This window comes from Lycium barbarum, chromosome 9, assembly GCF_019175385.1.
Source record: "Lycium barbarum isolate Lr01 chromosome 9, ASM1917538v2, whole genome shotgun sequence".
In the NCBI taxonomy this organism is placed as follows: domain Eukaryota; kingdom Viridiplantae; phylum Streptophyta; class Magnoliopsida; order Solanales; family Solanaceae; genus Lycium; species Lycium barbarum.
In genome coordinates this window covers 37,838,194-37,852,362 of record NC_083345.1, presented here as the reverse complement: position 1 = coordinate 37,852,362, position 14,169 = coordinate 37,838,194, and the positions used below count along the sequence as shown (strand labels likewise).

At 37.2% G+C, this 14,169-nt stretch overlaps 1 long non-coding RNA gene across 1 annotated transcript; it reads right to left on the bottom strand.

Moving 5' to 3' along the window:
- Nucleotides 1-977: 977 nt before the first annotated feature.
- Nucleotides 978-5,503, bottom strand: LOC132611334 (uncharacterized). Its single transcript, XR_009571549.1, has 3 exons — nucleotides 4,873-5,503; nucleotides 1,699-1,834; nucleotides 978-1,501 (listed from the first exon to the last, which is right to left on the bottom strand). It is a non-coding gene; the product is annotated as an uncharacterized LOC132611334 (long non-coding RNA).
- Between the last annotated feature and the right edge of the window lie 8,666 nt (nucleotides 5,504-14,169).

The following is a 14,169-nucleotide window of genomic DNA, read 5'->3' as shown; positions in this document are numbered from 1 at the left end:
TTTTTTTTATGATTTTTATAACTTGTGGGATTTTTATGTTTATAAAAAAAACTGCAACTTAAGAAATCCAAATTGTATGTCCAAACATGATTTTATCTCATGAGATGAAATCATGTCCAAACGGTTCCTAAATATCCTAATTACTGTGAACAAGGTTGGTAGCTCACCTCTCGAAAGTCAACACTACAACAAACTCTCATCCATAAACTCCACCGGTACTCAATGATAACCCTCAAACTACACCTTAATAATGGTTCACATGATCGTGGTCAAATATAGAACGTAACGAGGTAAGGGTCAAATCATGTAGAAAATTTTGGAAGTCGTAAGAAAGATGTAATCGTGTACTGATTAATCGACTAACTTAACTATTACTCGAATTGAAAGTTGTTTTGTATATTTAAACTAAGAATTGAAAGCAACAATTAACTAAGCAAGTAGAAAACAGGGTGATTAGCTGAAGGATATGAATTAAGTGCTAGGATTAATTCACTTACCTAGGTGTAATTTCAACTGGATAACCTAAATTAGGCTTGATATATGGAATTGGTATAAATATGGTCATGAATATCATAAACACCCACTCAATATTTCTAAATACTGTGTGATCTAACTCTATTTCTAAATACCGTGTGATCTAACTCTATTTCGCTCAATATTTCGATCTCAAGTTGAGATCGAAATTAGGCCAACTGATTGGTGACCAAAGTTGGGTAATTGCTATCTCTAGCCCAAACCATTAATTAAGAAACATCAATCTCTTGATCCTTAGTTCTTCTTTCTCAAGCAAGAAACTTAGGCAATTAGGGCATGATCTATAATTGTAACCACTGACTCATAGATTAAGCATGTAATTAGCTAAATACCTATTATTTCAATCATAATCAAGCATTTAATTAGTTACCCAGGAATCACACACTAGGGTTAGTTTGAAACCCTAGAATCTAAGTTTAGCTACTCATAATAATAGAAAAAGAACGAGAAATTAAAAAGGGAATAAATATAATTATATTAAATAAAAAAATTTGCAAACTCTTACTATCTTCCACTTGTTTCTTTCCAAAATATTAAAACAGAGCCTTCTACACTTGGACAAACGCCGAAAGAATGAGAAAAAAAACCTAAACTTCAATATATATTCCGTCATAATTTCGAATAAAAATGTCTCGCCTTGGTATTTCGTGTCGACGAACATAGTTCATGTCCACGAATGTATGGTTCGATTATTGTGATCGTGAAGCAATTTGTGCCCACTAAAAAAACCATGGAGTGAGGCAGCAACTCATCTCAGCCATTTTGTCTTATTCAAGTTTGTGGCCATGAACTCTCAACAATTTTCTTTTCAAGTTTGCGCCGTTTGCGGCCACAAACACAGTTCGCGTCCACTAACTCTTACGGTTTCTTCTCTTGTCTTCATTCAAATTTCAATCTTCAATATCAACTCCGATCTACCTCAATTTTCTCCTTTTTATCATATAATCAGGTCTTCACTTTGTTTTACCTGAACTCGAACAAAATAAGTTTGTTTAGGATATTAAATCACCCTTAAGAAAGTGTGAATAAAAAAAAAAGGTATGAATAAGTCGGTAATTTACCAACTTATCACTCGACAAATTGTGTTTAAGACCATCATCAAATAAACATTATATATAACACGAGAAAGAGAGTTACTGATCTTGCCTATGCCAATAATTTCACCTTTTATGTTACTACCGAAAGTCACGCTCCCTCCCTAGAAAGCTGTCAATGAGAGAAAACATTTCTTGTTTCCAGTCATATATCTTGAGTAACCACTATTTAGATACCGGAGTTGGTTGCTTTCTCTCACTTTAGCCTGCAAAAAAATTAGAGGTTAGACTTAGAAATTCATACCAGATTTGATCCCTTTCATTGAGTAAAAAGATAAAATATATGTCGTTTAGTATAGCTAGCATCACATACTTCCTATTTTCTCAAATGTCTTAGCTATGTCTATGCATTCATTTTATAGTTTCTAGTGTTACCACAACGTGCGCACACTTATTCTTAACCATATCTACATCTTTACTCTTGAAATCTCATTTAGACATGGGTTCGCATATCCAAATCTATTTTTATTTCTATTATGATGTTCATACCACAAGTTTAGTGCCTCATAGGACCTATTTCATTTGAACATTCTAGAAAGTCCAAAATTAGCTTTGTTCACATCTTTTTTTTTTGGTGAAAGAAAAGAGTATTATTAATCACCAGAACAACATTTACAATGCAGTATACTTCCATCTATGCAAAAATTAAGAGAACAGAGGCATCCCTCCTTCTCAGTATACTAAAGCTATTTACCTAACACTATGAAATACCAAACAAACTATATATCCATTGCCTACCTAGTCTTCAATCTTTCACAAAGCACTCATAGTATAGGAACCTTGCAATTCCGCACAGCATCATTTCTTGCTCTCCAGATATTGTAAATGAGTCGCACTATTGTGGCAGTGATGAGCTCCCTATTGTTACTCTCTTTCCTTGCTCTGTTCAGTCTTCTTCATAGCCCCTACACTGGCCAGTTTGTGATTCTTAAACCAAGCCACTCCATCATTTGGTCTACACACTGTCTAGAGAAGACACATTCGAAGTAGAGATGCTGTAAGTTCTCACTTGCATTATCACATAGCACACATTTGTCCTCATTGATCAACCCCTATTATCACAATCTATCCCTTGTTAGTAGCCTACCATGTACTACTAACCAACTAATAAAACAGTGCTTAGGGACATTGACTCTACTCCAAACCCATCTGCTCCCTTGCCACACTGTCATGTTGTCCTTTCTCCAAGTATATCCACTTTTAATGGAATACTTCCCCCCAGGCTTTAACCAATCATTTCCTACGTATCCCTATTGATATTTGCTCTTTATGCTGCATATCTTCCTCTAATACCAACAACAATCCTTAGGAGGATTATAGTCCCACTAGTTTTGTCCCTTCAGGTACACATGATCAATCCACTTCACCCAAAGGTTATCTGCCTTTTGTGCCACATTCCATACATATTTGGGTATTGCAGCCTCATGCCATACCATACTATCCAGTACCCTAGTCCTCCCATCCTTCTAGGTCTACATACTAAATCTCATGCTACTAGAGGAACTTTATTACTGACTTTCTTGCCATCCCAAAGAAAATTTCTACACATTGCCACCAGTTTCTTCATGACTTTTGTTTTTGATAAAATGAATATAGAGGCCCATTATACATGTAACTGCTGCAATACAGAGTTTATTAGTTGAACTCTGCCTATGTAAGATAAATGTCTAGAGCTCCAAGTTCTGATTCTTGCCCCCATCTTAACAATAAACACTTCACAGTCTATAGTATTGATCTTGTTAGCAGATATTGGTACACCCAAGTATCGAAATGGCAACTTCCCTTTTTGATACCCTGTCACATTGCATATGTCCTCCAGCACCCTTTGGTCCATATTAGCACTAAATATGTTTGATTTGTCAGCATTAGCTTGCAGCCTAGAAGCATTGGAAAATGTCTTAAGACCCTTAGCAGTAGCATCACAGATTGATAGTCACCTTTACAAAATAGTAACATGCTATCTGCAAAACACATATGGTTCAACTTCATGCTCCTACATTTGGTGTGATATCCAAAGTTAGGCATCTCACCCACCCTCTTAAGTATTCTAGACAGATACTCCATGCAAATAACAAAGAGCAAGGGGGAAATGGGGTCCCCTTGTCTTAGTCCTCTCTTGCCCTAAATACAACCTACAACTCCACCATTCATTGCAATGCTATAGTGAGTAATACTCACACATTGCATTACCCAGTTAACAAATTTAGTTGGGAAATTCAAGGTTTCTAACATTTCCTGAAAAAACTCCTATTTTATGGAGTCATAAGCCTTCTTAAGATCAATCTTAAGTAGGCAGCTCTTAGTAGTGTTCTTCCTCTTATATAACCTCACTAGGTCCTGAAAATAAGAATGTTTTGAACTATGGTCCTTCCTTCTATGAATGCACTTTGATTGTCAGATATGATAGATGCTAGCACCCTCTTCAACCTATTGCACAGGACCTTAGAAATAACGTTATAGACTGTATTGCAACAAGCAATAGGTCTATAGTCTCCCACCCCTATCGTATGTTTCCCCTTAGGTATCACTGTAATAAGAGTTGTGTTTCAAGGTTTTTAACATTCTCCCTGCCTTGAAGAAGTCCTGCACTGCACCAGCCACATCTGCACCCACCACTTCCCAGCTATCCAAGCAAAATCGACTACTATACCCATCAAGACCAGGTGCCTTGTCCCACGGATTACCCACAGTGCTTGTTTGATCACCTCTGCAGTAACTGGCATTTCAAGTTCATTTCTCTACACATCCTGCACCACATCTCCCTATCTAACCAGTTCTATATTCACCACATCCCTCCTATCCAATTTGGAACCTAACAATTGAAAATAAAACCTAACCAGTTCTTTGTTCAAATTCTCTTGAAGACATTTGATCTTTTCACATTGATTATATAGATCATCCTTTGTCTTTTCTAGATCATCCTAAAGAGTAATCTAAATCTCACTAACAATGCATTTTTCCCTGAATGTAACTTTCTTTTGTTTTTAAATTTTCAATTGTAGAGTTAATTCAACAGATTTCAAGTCAAGAATTCATTTCTGCGGATTTTGTTTGCTTTCTCAAGTTCAACCTTGTTCATTATAATACTTATAGCCAAACTTCTAACTTGCGAAAACAATTACCGTTTTCTATTTTTGAGCATTTAAACTTTGAAATTCATCAATCAAGATTAGCATCAAGATGATCAGTTTGTTCTGTAAAAATGCGTGAAATAATTTTTTAAATTTAATGGAGTAATATTTACCTCAGTAGATTCTTCTTCAACTTTTGGTTTACTAATTGTCGTCCTCTTCATTGATTTAATCTTCAAATTTTTCACTGAAACGGTCTTCTTAGGCTATTAACATTGCCAGATCAAGGCTTTATCATATGATGTTTTTGGATCTTGGAACGCTCTGAGACTCATTCTCCGTGTTATTCCTTCTTATTTTCTCTTTGCTTTGTCCATTCAGCTTTCTACGTTAGACGGTATTTTGATTATGTCCATTTTTTCATATTAGAAATATTCATCAAACTGAGACTTGTTAATCACCTTAGCCTTGCTTAAGTTGCCTTTCTTTGGAAGGTTTTTTTCCTTTTTTAGAAATCCTCTTGAACTTTCTAGTCAAGAGATTCATGTAATAATTATCAATATCTAAGTCATCATTATTAGTAGCCTTCAGGACCAAGTTTTTGCCCTTCTTTGATTCCTCTTTGGCTAAAGATATTGATAAGACAAAATGCCTTCTATGTTTTGATGATTGACAAACTGCTGGAGAAATAGAGATAGATCTGGTTTGCAACCTGCTCTCTCTGTACGTCGTACAGTCAGCAACAACAACAGTAAAGCTGCACTGCCAACTGCACAACTGTATAGCAGTGCTGCCGCCCATACTTTAAGTCAAACATGGGATGAGTGGTCTCTATCTCACCCACATGTTCCCCAATATATATACAACTTGTTCCAACATATTGCGCATCACTTGAAAACCTAAACAATCTTGTGCAAATCCTTGCCGCCACAAGTTCTCAAGTGCTCTCAAGAACCAAGACACTTACAAGCTGAAGAACCTGATCCAGACAGCAGATTATGTCTATGTTCTTTAGGTTATTGTGAGTCTTTGTTCATTTGTTCTTTAAACTGTAAACGCACTCTTCTTTCAAGAAGCTGTTGTAGGTAGCTTAAATTCTAAGTAGTTATTAGATAGTTTACCTATTCAATCTATTGAATGGTACCCTTGGCTAAAGTTAGTCAAGTGTATTAGTTGGTTTGGCTAGAGTTAGTCAAACATGATTGTGTGCTTGGCTAAGTGTAGTAAAGAGTTATAGCTTACAATAGGTGTATTGTAAGGGTGAAGGATTTATATGAGTTAAATTCCTAGATTGCAAGAGTTTGTAATCTGAAGTTGCTCAGTGTAGTGAAGTGAAATCCTACGTGGTAGGTCGTGATTTTTAATCCTTTGAGTAAGGAGTTTTATACGATAAAATCTTGTGTTATTTACCTACTGCATTGTCTGAGAGAACTGGTAGACAACCAGGTCTCTCTATATACTGTTTGGTGGACGCACTGCTACTATCAATTGGTATCAGAGCAGGTGCTTTCTCAAAGGTTAACACCTAGAAAGAATCTGTGAAATGGCAGCCCCACCAAACTTGGAAGAAGGTCAATCATCCACTAGACCATCCAGATTCAACGGAAAATATTATGGGTGATGGAAGGCTAGGATACATGACTTCATTATGGCTGAAGACTTAGAGCTGTGGGACGTCATTTGTGATGGTCTTCATGCCCCTTTAAACAAAGATGAAGCTGTCTTGGCAACCACTCCAAAAACAAGGAAAGAATACACTGGGGCAGACAGGAAGGCTGTGGAGAAGAACTATAAAGCAAAGAAGATTCTCGTCTTTGGTATAGAAGCATATGAGTACAATCAAATCTCATCATGCACAACTGCTAAGGAGATCTGGGAAGCTCTCCAAACTGCCCACGAAGGGACAACGCAGGTGAAGAACTCCAAAATCGACATACTCACCACAGAGTATGAGCTGTTCAAAATAAAAAAAAAAAGGTGAATCTATTCATGATATGCACACCAGGTTTACCTACATAATCAATGAGCTCAACTCTTTAGGAGAAGTCATCACAACTACCAAATTGGTGAGGAAGTTACTTGGCGTTTTACCAGGCTCTTAGGACAGCGAGGTAAATTCCATCTATGAAGCCAAAGATCTTAGCAAGCTGATAATTAATAAACTCATTGGAAATCTCAAGACCTATGAGATGAAGATGACTCGGAAGAAAGTGGAAAAGAATGAAGTGAAGAAAGAAAAGGATTTGGTTCTTAAAGCTGCAAGAGGAGATTCGAGCGATGAGGAATTTGAAATGGCCTATCTCACGCACAGATTTCATAAGATAATCAGGAAAAATGGGGGAATTCCCAAGATAGTAAACTTTAGCAGAAACTTCAAAGGAAACGACTACTGCTGTCACACGTATGGGAAACATGGTCATTTCATGAAAGATAGTCTTTAAAACAAGCAGGAAAACTATGACAGAACTGGCCAGAGGAACTAGGTTCCCGACAGAAAATTAAGAAGAAAAGAAGTTGCTAATGAAATGGTGAAGCAAGCACTGGCCACATAGGGAGATTCCCCTAGCGAATCAGAAGGTGGGGAGAACCAAGGGATCACATCAATGATGACTATTGAAGATAAAGCAACAAAGTATGATTCAGTCTTTGCACTCATGGCTGAATCAGATACAAATAATGATGATGATGACAAAAAGGTAAACTTTCTTGAGGTTAAGAAAAACTTAAGAACTTACTCTCAGAATAAACTGATATTATTATCAAGTATGCTGATTGATGCTTATCATGATCTAATTGCTGAAAAGAGTAAGTTGAATCATGTGATCGATGAGATAAAGCAAGAAAAGGATGAATTGTGTGTGTCCATTAGAGAAATAAAGGAACAAATTTATGAGACAAACCAATGAAACATCATATTAGAGAGTCAAGTAAAAGAAAGTGTGGAGTTTCTCTCAAACGGAAAAGGTGAAACAAGTGAGTCTCACTTGGAGCTTGCAAATGAGCTGAAAAAAAAGTAAAATTGTGTCTCACCACTGAGATTGAGTAAAACGAGCAGTTAAAGAAGATTTAAAAAGGGTCGAGTTCGATCTTGAAAAAGCTCTCAAATGGACCTGGTCCTCCGACGTAATCACCTTCATGTACAAGAATAAGGGAGGCAGTGGAGAAGGACTTCGTTTTGAGAAAGAGAAGATGCCCTACAACTCCCATGGTAAATATGTTTCCACAACAGAAAATTAGTTATGCACTCATTATGGACAAGCAGGCTATTACAAGGAGGCTTGTAAGGCAAGAAGTGAGGCTTTTCACAGAAATGAGAACTACATCAAGCAGGGAGTTGGTTAAAAGGAATCGGTCCTCAGAAGAGAATGGAGGGAGCGGGTCCTGAAAAGAAACAACCTCAGAAGAAAAAAATTATGGTGCCCATATGGGATAATAGTAGTTTGATCCATTCTTTCCATAACCATAAGGGACCCAAGCTGGTTTGGGTTCCTAAGTCTAATCAGTGACGTCACTCACAGGCTGGGAGAGAGAAAGAGAAAGTAGTCAACGCAATTGACGATCAGTGATAGCTTCAAGATTCACGAACTTAGCTAAAGAAATCTCTTCTCAAAAGACTTCATAGGAGTTTTTTTTTTCTTTTTTTCTTTTTTTAAATAAGCTGTCTTCTAGTGGTACCCAAAGAATCCACAAAGGAAACTGCACACCTGGTTTTTTTTTTGTTTGTTTTCAAGAGATAATCCTAGACCTTGCATGATGTGCTCATATAGATTACTGGAGGGACAAATATACAGAAGGGGAGGAAATGGTAGCACCTGGGCCTGATGAATTCAATTGCTAAAGCATCAGCTTAAAGAATGGAAATCCTTGAAAGGCATCTGACAAGAATGGCTACGATAGTAAGAAAGGTATACATGCATGACAGGACCAAGATAACTCATGCACAAGAAACGCTGTATACTTCAGAGTCACTGCCCGATAGCTTCAAGAACACCATCCAGGGACCTGGTCTCTGTGACTCAGCTCTTCTTCTTTTCTGCACCAATCTAAATTGCCATATCAGCCTTCATAACACCCTTCTTGTTTCTCTCTCTATTCTCTCATACGTTCAGACTGTTAGTCTTCCTCTTTACATCTCCTTCTTACACAAGTTTGTCTAAACCACTTTATATTCGCTTTTCGTGTCAAGATTTTGCTAAGTATCACCAAAACTCTTTCAAGCCAGAGCAAATAGATTCCAAGTTATCATTCTCAAAATGCCTAACCTCCTCTGATCGGAACGTAAATGCATCAAACCCAAAATCCCACTTTCCAGGTACTTCAAAAGAAAAGTTATTCTTGAATACTGACTTTGGCGGAGACATCCTACTATTCTCTATGCGAAATCAGTCCTCCAGGAGCTCGGAGCAAAAGGTGAATGAGAAAAAGAAATTGAAGGGAAAAGAAAGAAGAACGTACTCTGATAGAAAACATATCGTTTAGAAGCCTCCTAGAATGAAAATGCTAGCCAGACAAGTGAGAACAGGGTCATCAACAAGTGAAACAAATGAATCTGATTAAGCAAGCAATTCATCCATTGCAGGCAGACAGAGTAATAAGGAAGTTGAGGATAATGAGAAATCTCCACTGCTGAGAAGTTACTCCAGAAAGATGACAGAGAGTGGAAGGGAAAGTCATTTTAGCACTATGACTGAAAGCAACCAAGGTAAAAAATCTGTAAATAAAAGCAGGGAAGAGATGAGAGGAGAGGAACGTTTCCTCCACAATAAAAGAGGAAGATGACTACCAATGAGACACATGATCCCTTCAAGAGACAAAGAAGTGACATTGATACAAAGGGGAGGAAAGAAAGTCTGAAAAAGGAAAGAGTCCTGTTTGGAAGGGTTTTTGATACTAACCTCCTTGAGGAACCAGTAATGAAAAACTGAAGAAAATGGTGGAATTTCAAAACTAGATGCATCTCTTTACTCCACCTGCACCCAGTGTATACGAGGCTGAGGTAATTGAGCTATATAAAACTTATACAGGATTGATGATGGTACTCTGGCCTTAACTGTGAATGGAAAAGAGTTTGTATTGACTGAGTCAACACTTTCGAGTATTTTGGGAGTAAAAACTGATAGGGTACGAGCTGTAATAGGAAAGGGATCCAACGGATTCAAGAATGTGATAGTTAAGGATGTAAAGTTTGCAACCAAAGCAAGTCTTTCCAAAAGAGAGCTCAAACCTGAGTACCAACTGGTTTTTGAATTTGTTAACACGGTGCCCTTGCCAAGAACTGAAGAATGCTCTACTGTGACGCTGGCAGACCTGGTCCTTGTGTAAGCTCTGACAACATTTGAACTAATCAACTTGCCAGCCATCATGTTTGAGCGGATGATCAAGCTGGTGAGCACAATGCAAGGCAAGTCTGGTCTTCCTTATGGGTTCTTTCTATCTAAGGTACTTGCGCACTTTAAGGTGAGAGCAGGAAAATCCACTATAGGGACAAAGGAGCACATGTTCTCTCTGGCCACCTTGGAAGACTGTGAGTTTGTGCCTAAAGGAGTAGGTATTGATAGTCCTTCCACTATCTAGATCTTAATTAAAGCCCAAGAAGCAGCAAATGCAGAAATCCAACAGCTCAGGGCAGAAAACACCCTTCTGAAAGCTCAATTGATTGAACAAATGAGGAACTCTGATTCACAAGATGAAATTAAAAATATGCTAACTGAAAGGGATCAGTTGAGGGAAACAATAGATGCGCTCAAAGATCAGATAATGAAGGATCAAAGAGCTAACTATGAGAGAATTGACAAGCTCCTTCAAGCACTAAACTGACTGAGTGATCTTTCCTAGTCCTTGTCCTTCCAAACCTGTCATCCCCTCTCCTAAATCTTGTTGTTGATAAATCTTTTTGGGGTCTTCCCTGACTTGTGACACAATTGTAGTTTAAACTATCATATTTCTACACTAAATTGATTACTATTTGTGTGTTCTTGCTAATCTTTATTAGGCAATCTCTTTGTCTTTGTGCTTTATTGCTAGCCTACTCTTCTCTGCTCTGTTCATGATGTGTTTCCCCAGTTTTTGCGAGTTAATATAGTTGAACTTCTTACTGGTTGTACCTTAATTACTTTTTGATGATGCCAAAAGAGGGAAGGAGCTGTGATTAAGGGGGAAGGATTGAAAAATTAAGGGGGTTGGTTTGTGCACTACCACTGATGAGTGATCTGGTTCTCCAGTCTGTGCTTGAATCCTGTTGCTAAGATGATATTATGCTTAAAACTTTTCTATGTTGCAAGGGGAAAAAGTGGGACTTGATTCTTAGGGGAACATTGTTTCAAAGTTTGTCATCATCAAAAAAGGAGAAATTGATAAGACAAAATGCAATCTACTTTTTTATGATTGTCAAACTGCTGGAGAAATAAAAAGAGATCTGGTTGGCGATATGCTCTCTTTGTACTTCGTACAGTCAACAGCAACAACTGTAAAGCTGCACAGCCAACTGTACAGCAGTGCTGCAGCCTATGCTTTAAGTCAAACATGGGATGAGTGGTCTCAATCTCACCCACATGTTCCCCAATATATATATCTAATTTGTTCCAACATATTATGCATCACGTGAAAACCTAAACAATCTTGTGCAAATCCTTTCCACCACAAGTTCTCAAGTGCTCATAAGAACAAAGCCACTTACAAATTGAAGAACCTGATCCAGACACAAAATCATGTCTATGTTCTTTGGTTGTTGTGAGTCTTTGTTCATTTATTCTTTAAACTGTAAACCTACTCTTCTTTGAAGAAGCTATTTTAGGTAGCTTAAATTCTCAGTAGTTATTAGATAGTTTACCTATTCAATCTATTGAGTGGTACCCTTGGCTAGAGTTAGTCAAGTGTATTAGTTGGTTTGGCTAGAGTTAGTCAAACGTGGTTGTGTTGTTGGCTAAGGGTAGTAAAGAGTTGTAGCTTACAATAGGTTTATTGTAAGGGTGAGGGATTTATGGAGTTAAATTCCTAGATTGCAAGAGGTTGTAATCTAAAGTTGCTCAGTGTAGTAAAGTGAAATCCTACGTGGTAGGTCGTGGTTTTTAATCCCTTGAGCAAAGAGTTTTTCACTGTAAAATCTTGTGTTATTTACCTACTGCATTTTTCGAGAGAACTGGTAGACAACTAGGTCTCTCTATTTACAGTTTGGTGGATGCACTACTACTATAAGAAATTTTGCTCAATTCATTAAATTTTTAATTGGCTCATCTAGAGTAACTTTATTGAACTCGTTAGCCTTCTAAATTGCTTTAATTTTGCTCTCCCACACAGGTGGTAGAATTCTTAGTAGTTTTTTCACCAGATCCTTAGATGAAAAGATTTTTCCAAGAAAATTTAGTTCATTAATAATAATGATGAGCCTTGTTTGCATGTCTTGGATTGGTTCATCGTCTTATGTAGAAAACAATCCATAGATTCTCATAAGGCGATAGAATCTTGAATGATTTCACTTTATTCTTTCCCTCATAAGCTGTTAAAAGAGCATCTTAGATATATTTTTGGCACTGGAGCATGTATATATCCTATTGTATTCATTAGCACCAACTCTATAAATGATGATTTTTTTTTGACTTGGTGTTCTTCTCCAATATTTTGTAATCTGTTGTAGTGAAATCATTTATTTCCTTATAAACATCTTCTTCTTCTTGTTTATTTTTCGTGGTGGTACTAATGGGTCTTCATCAACTATATCCTACAACTCGTAGTCTTCTGCTGTCAGAAAATCTTTCACCGACAATATGGCAATGATCATTAACAATGGAGGACGTGTGATGGATTGTCTCTCACAAATTCCTATTAATGTAGTCATTTTTGGATCTTTCTCAAGGTGTTAGAAGAAATTTCTATGTTATCAACTATTATTTTAGTACACCTCTTAGACACTAGAGTGAGTGTGTGAATAGTGTCTTGGCAAATTTTCCACTTCTTAAAAATTTGTTTAGGTTTGAGTAAGAAATTGTTAAGCTAAGTGTGAACTGGTCCTTAGTACTGATTCAACTAACTTCTTTAATAAACAAAATGAGAAGATAAATAAGACATTGATTTTTATATAGAAAAACTAATTGCTTAAGGGAGTAAAAACTATGATTCATTCTTGTAGGATTTAATAAAAAACGTCACTAAGGCAATGAGCAGTTTCAGGTTACAACTCTATAATCTAAGTAACTAATTCTACTCACTTCTATGCCTACAATCACTCGACTATAGCAACACTTTCAAGCTAACTCTATCCTAGGAGTACATTTTACCTAACAAAAGCTTCTTGAATAAGCAAATTAGGTTATAACTCAAAACACCTACTACTAATTCTAGGACCAACTATAGAGTTGAATGAAAGCACTTTAATCTTAGACTTGATTTTTCAGTTTGATCTCTCAACAATCAAGATTGCCTTTAGCTCTAGCAAATCTCTCAATCTAGGTGTAATCTGCAAAAAAAAAAAAAAAAAAAAAAAAAAGACAGAAAAAAAAACAACTGATATAATATATAAATTAACGTTAGAAACCCTAAACCCCAACCCTTAACCCAAAAAAAATCCAAAAACGCTCCCTCCTCTCTCTTCTCTCTGGCCGATGGAGACCTAGCCTGCCATGGCTGCTTTGGCCGCTCCCCAGCCTCACATGGCTGCTTTGGCCTCTCCCCAGCCTCCCATGGCTGTGGGAGAGACGACTACTAACCCTACACCTCAACCATTGTACGCTGCCAAGCTACATCCTAAAAAATACGTCCAAGTCATACCAAAAACCAAGCTTAAACCGGTTGAATATATACATGGTGAACCTACGGTTCAATTTACTTTGAAGGAAGTGGAGCAATTCATTATTGAGGAAGGATTGCATCAAGCTATAATCATGAAATTCTCATTCGGGCATCCCGATATTCATGCACTACGTGATATTATTCCTAAGAAATTAGGTGCACATGGAAATTATGTGATCGGGTGGCTTACGTATAGGCACATCCTCGTAAGGTTTGATCTTTATGAAGACTATGTAATGGCTGTTTAAAGATTAATTAGCTCGTTACATAGTAAGGGTGAAGATTATATGTATAGAATTTTCCCTTGGACTAGGAACTTCAAACCAAACGAAGAAACTTCGAGGGCTTTTGTGTGGATTTCACTACCAAATTTGGCACCAAACCTGTTTGCTCGTGCTTCGTTATTGTCCATTGCATCGGTAGTTGGGAAACCAATTGCAATTGATAAGGCGACCAATGAAAGATCTCGTCCAAGTACGGCAAGGGTAAAAGTCGAACTAGATTTGCTTGACAAATTACCAAGTCGTGTTCGGGTGAATTTGTTAGACGAGGCTACTGGGAAAATAGTAGAGGAATTCCAGTAGATTGTTTACGACAATCTTCCTCCATATTTTAAATTTTGTCATCATCAAGGGCATGAAGAAATCAACTGTAGGTTGATATTGAAGAAGAGGGTGTCGCAGCAG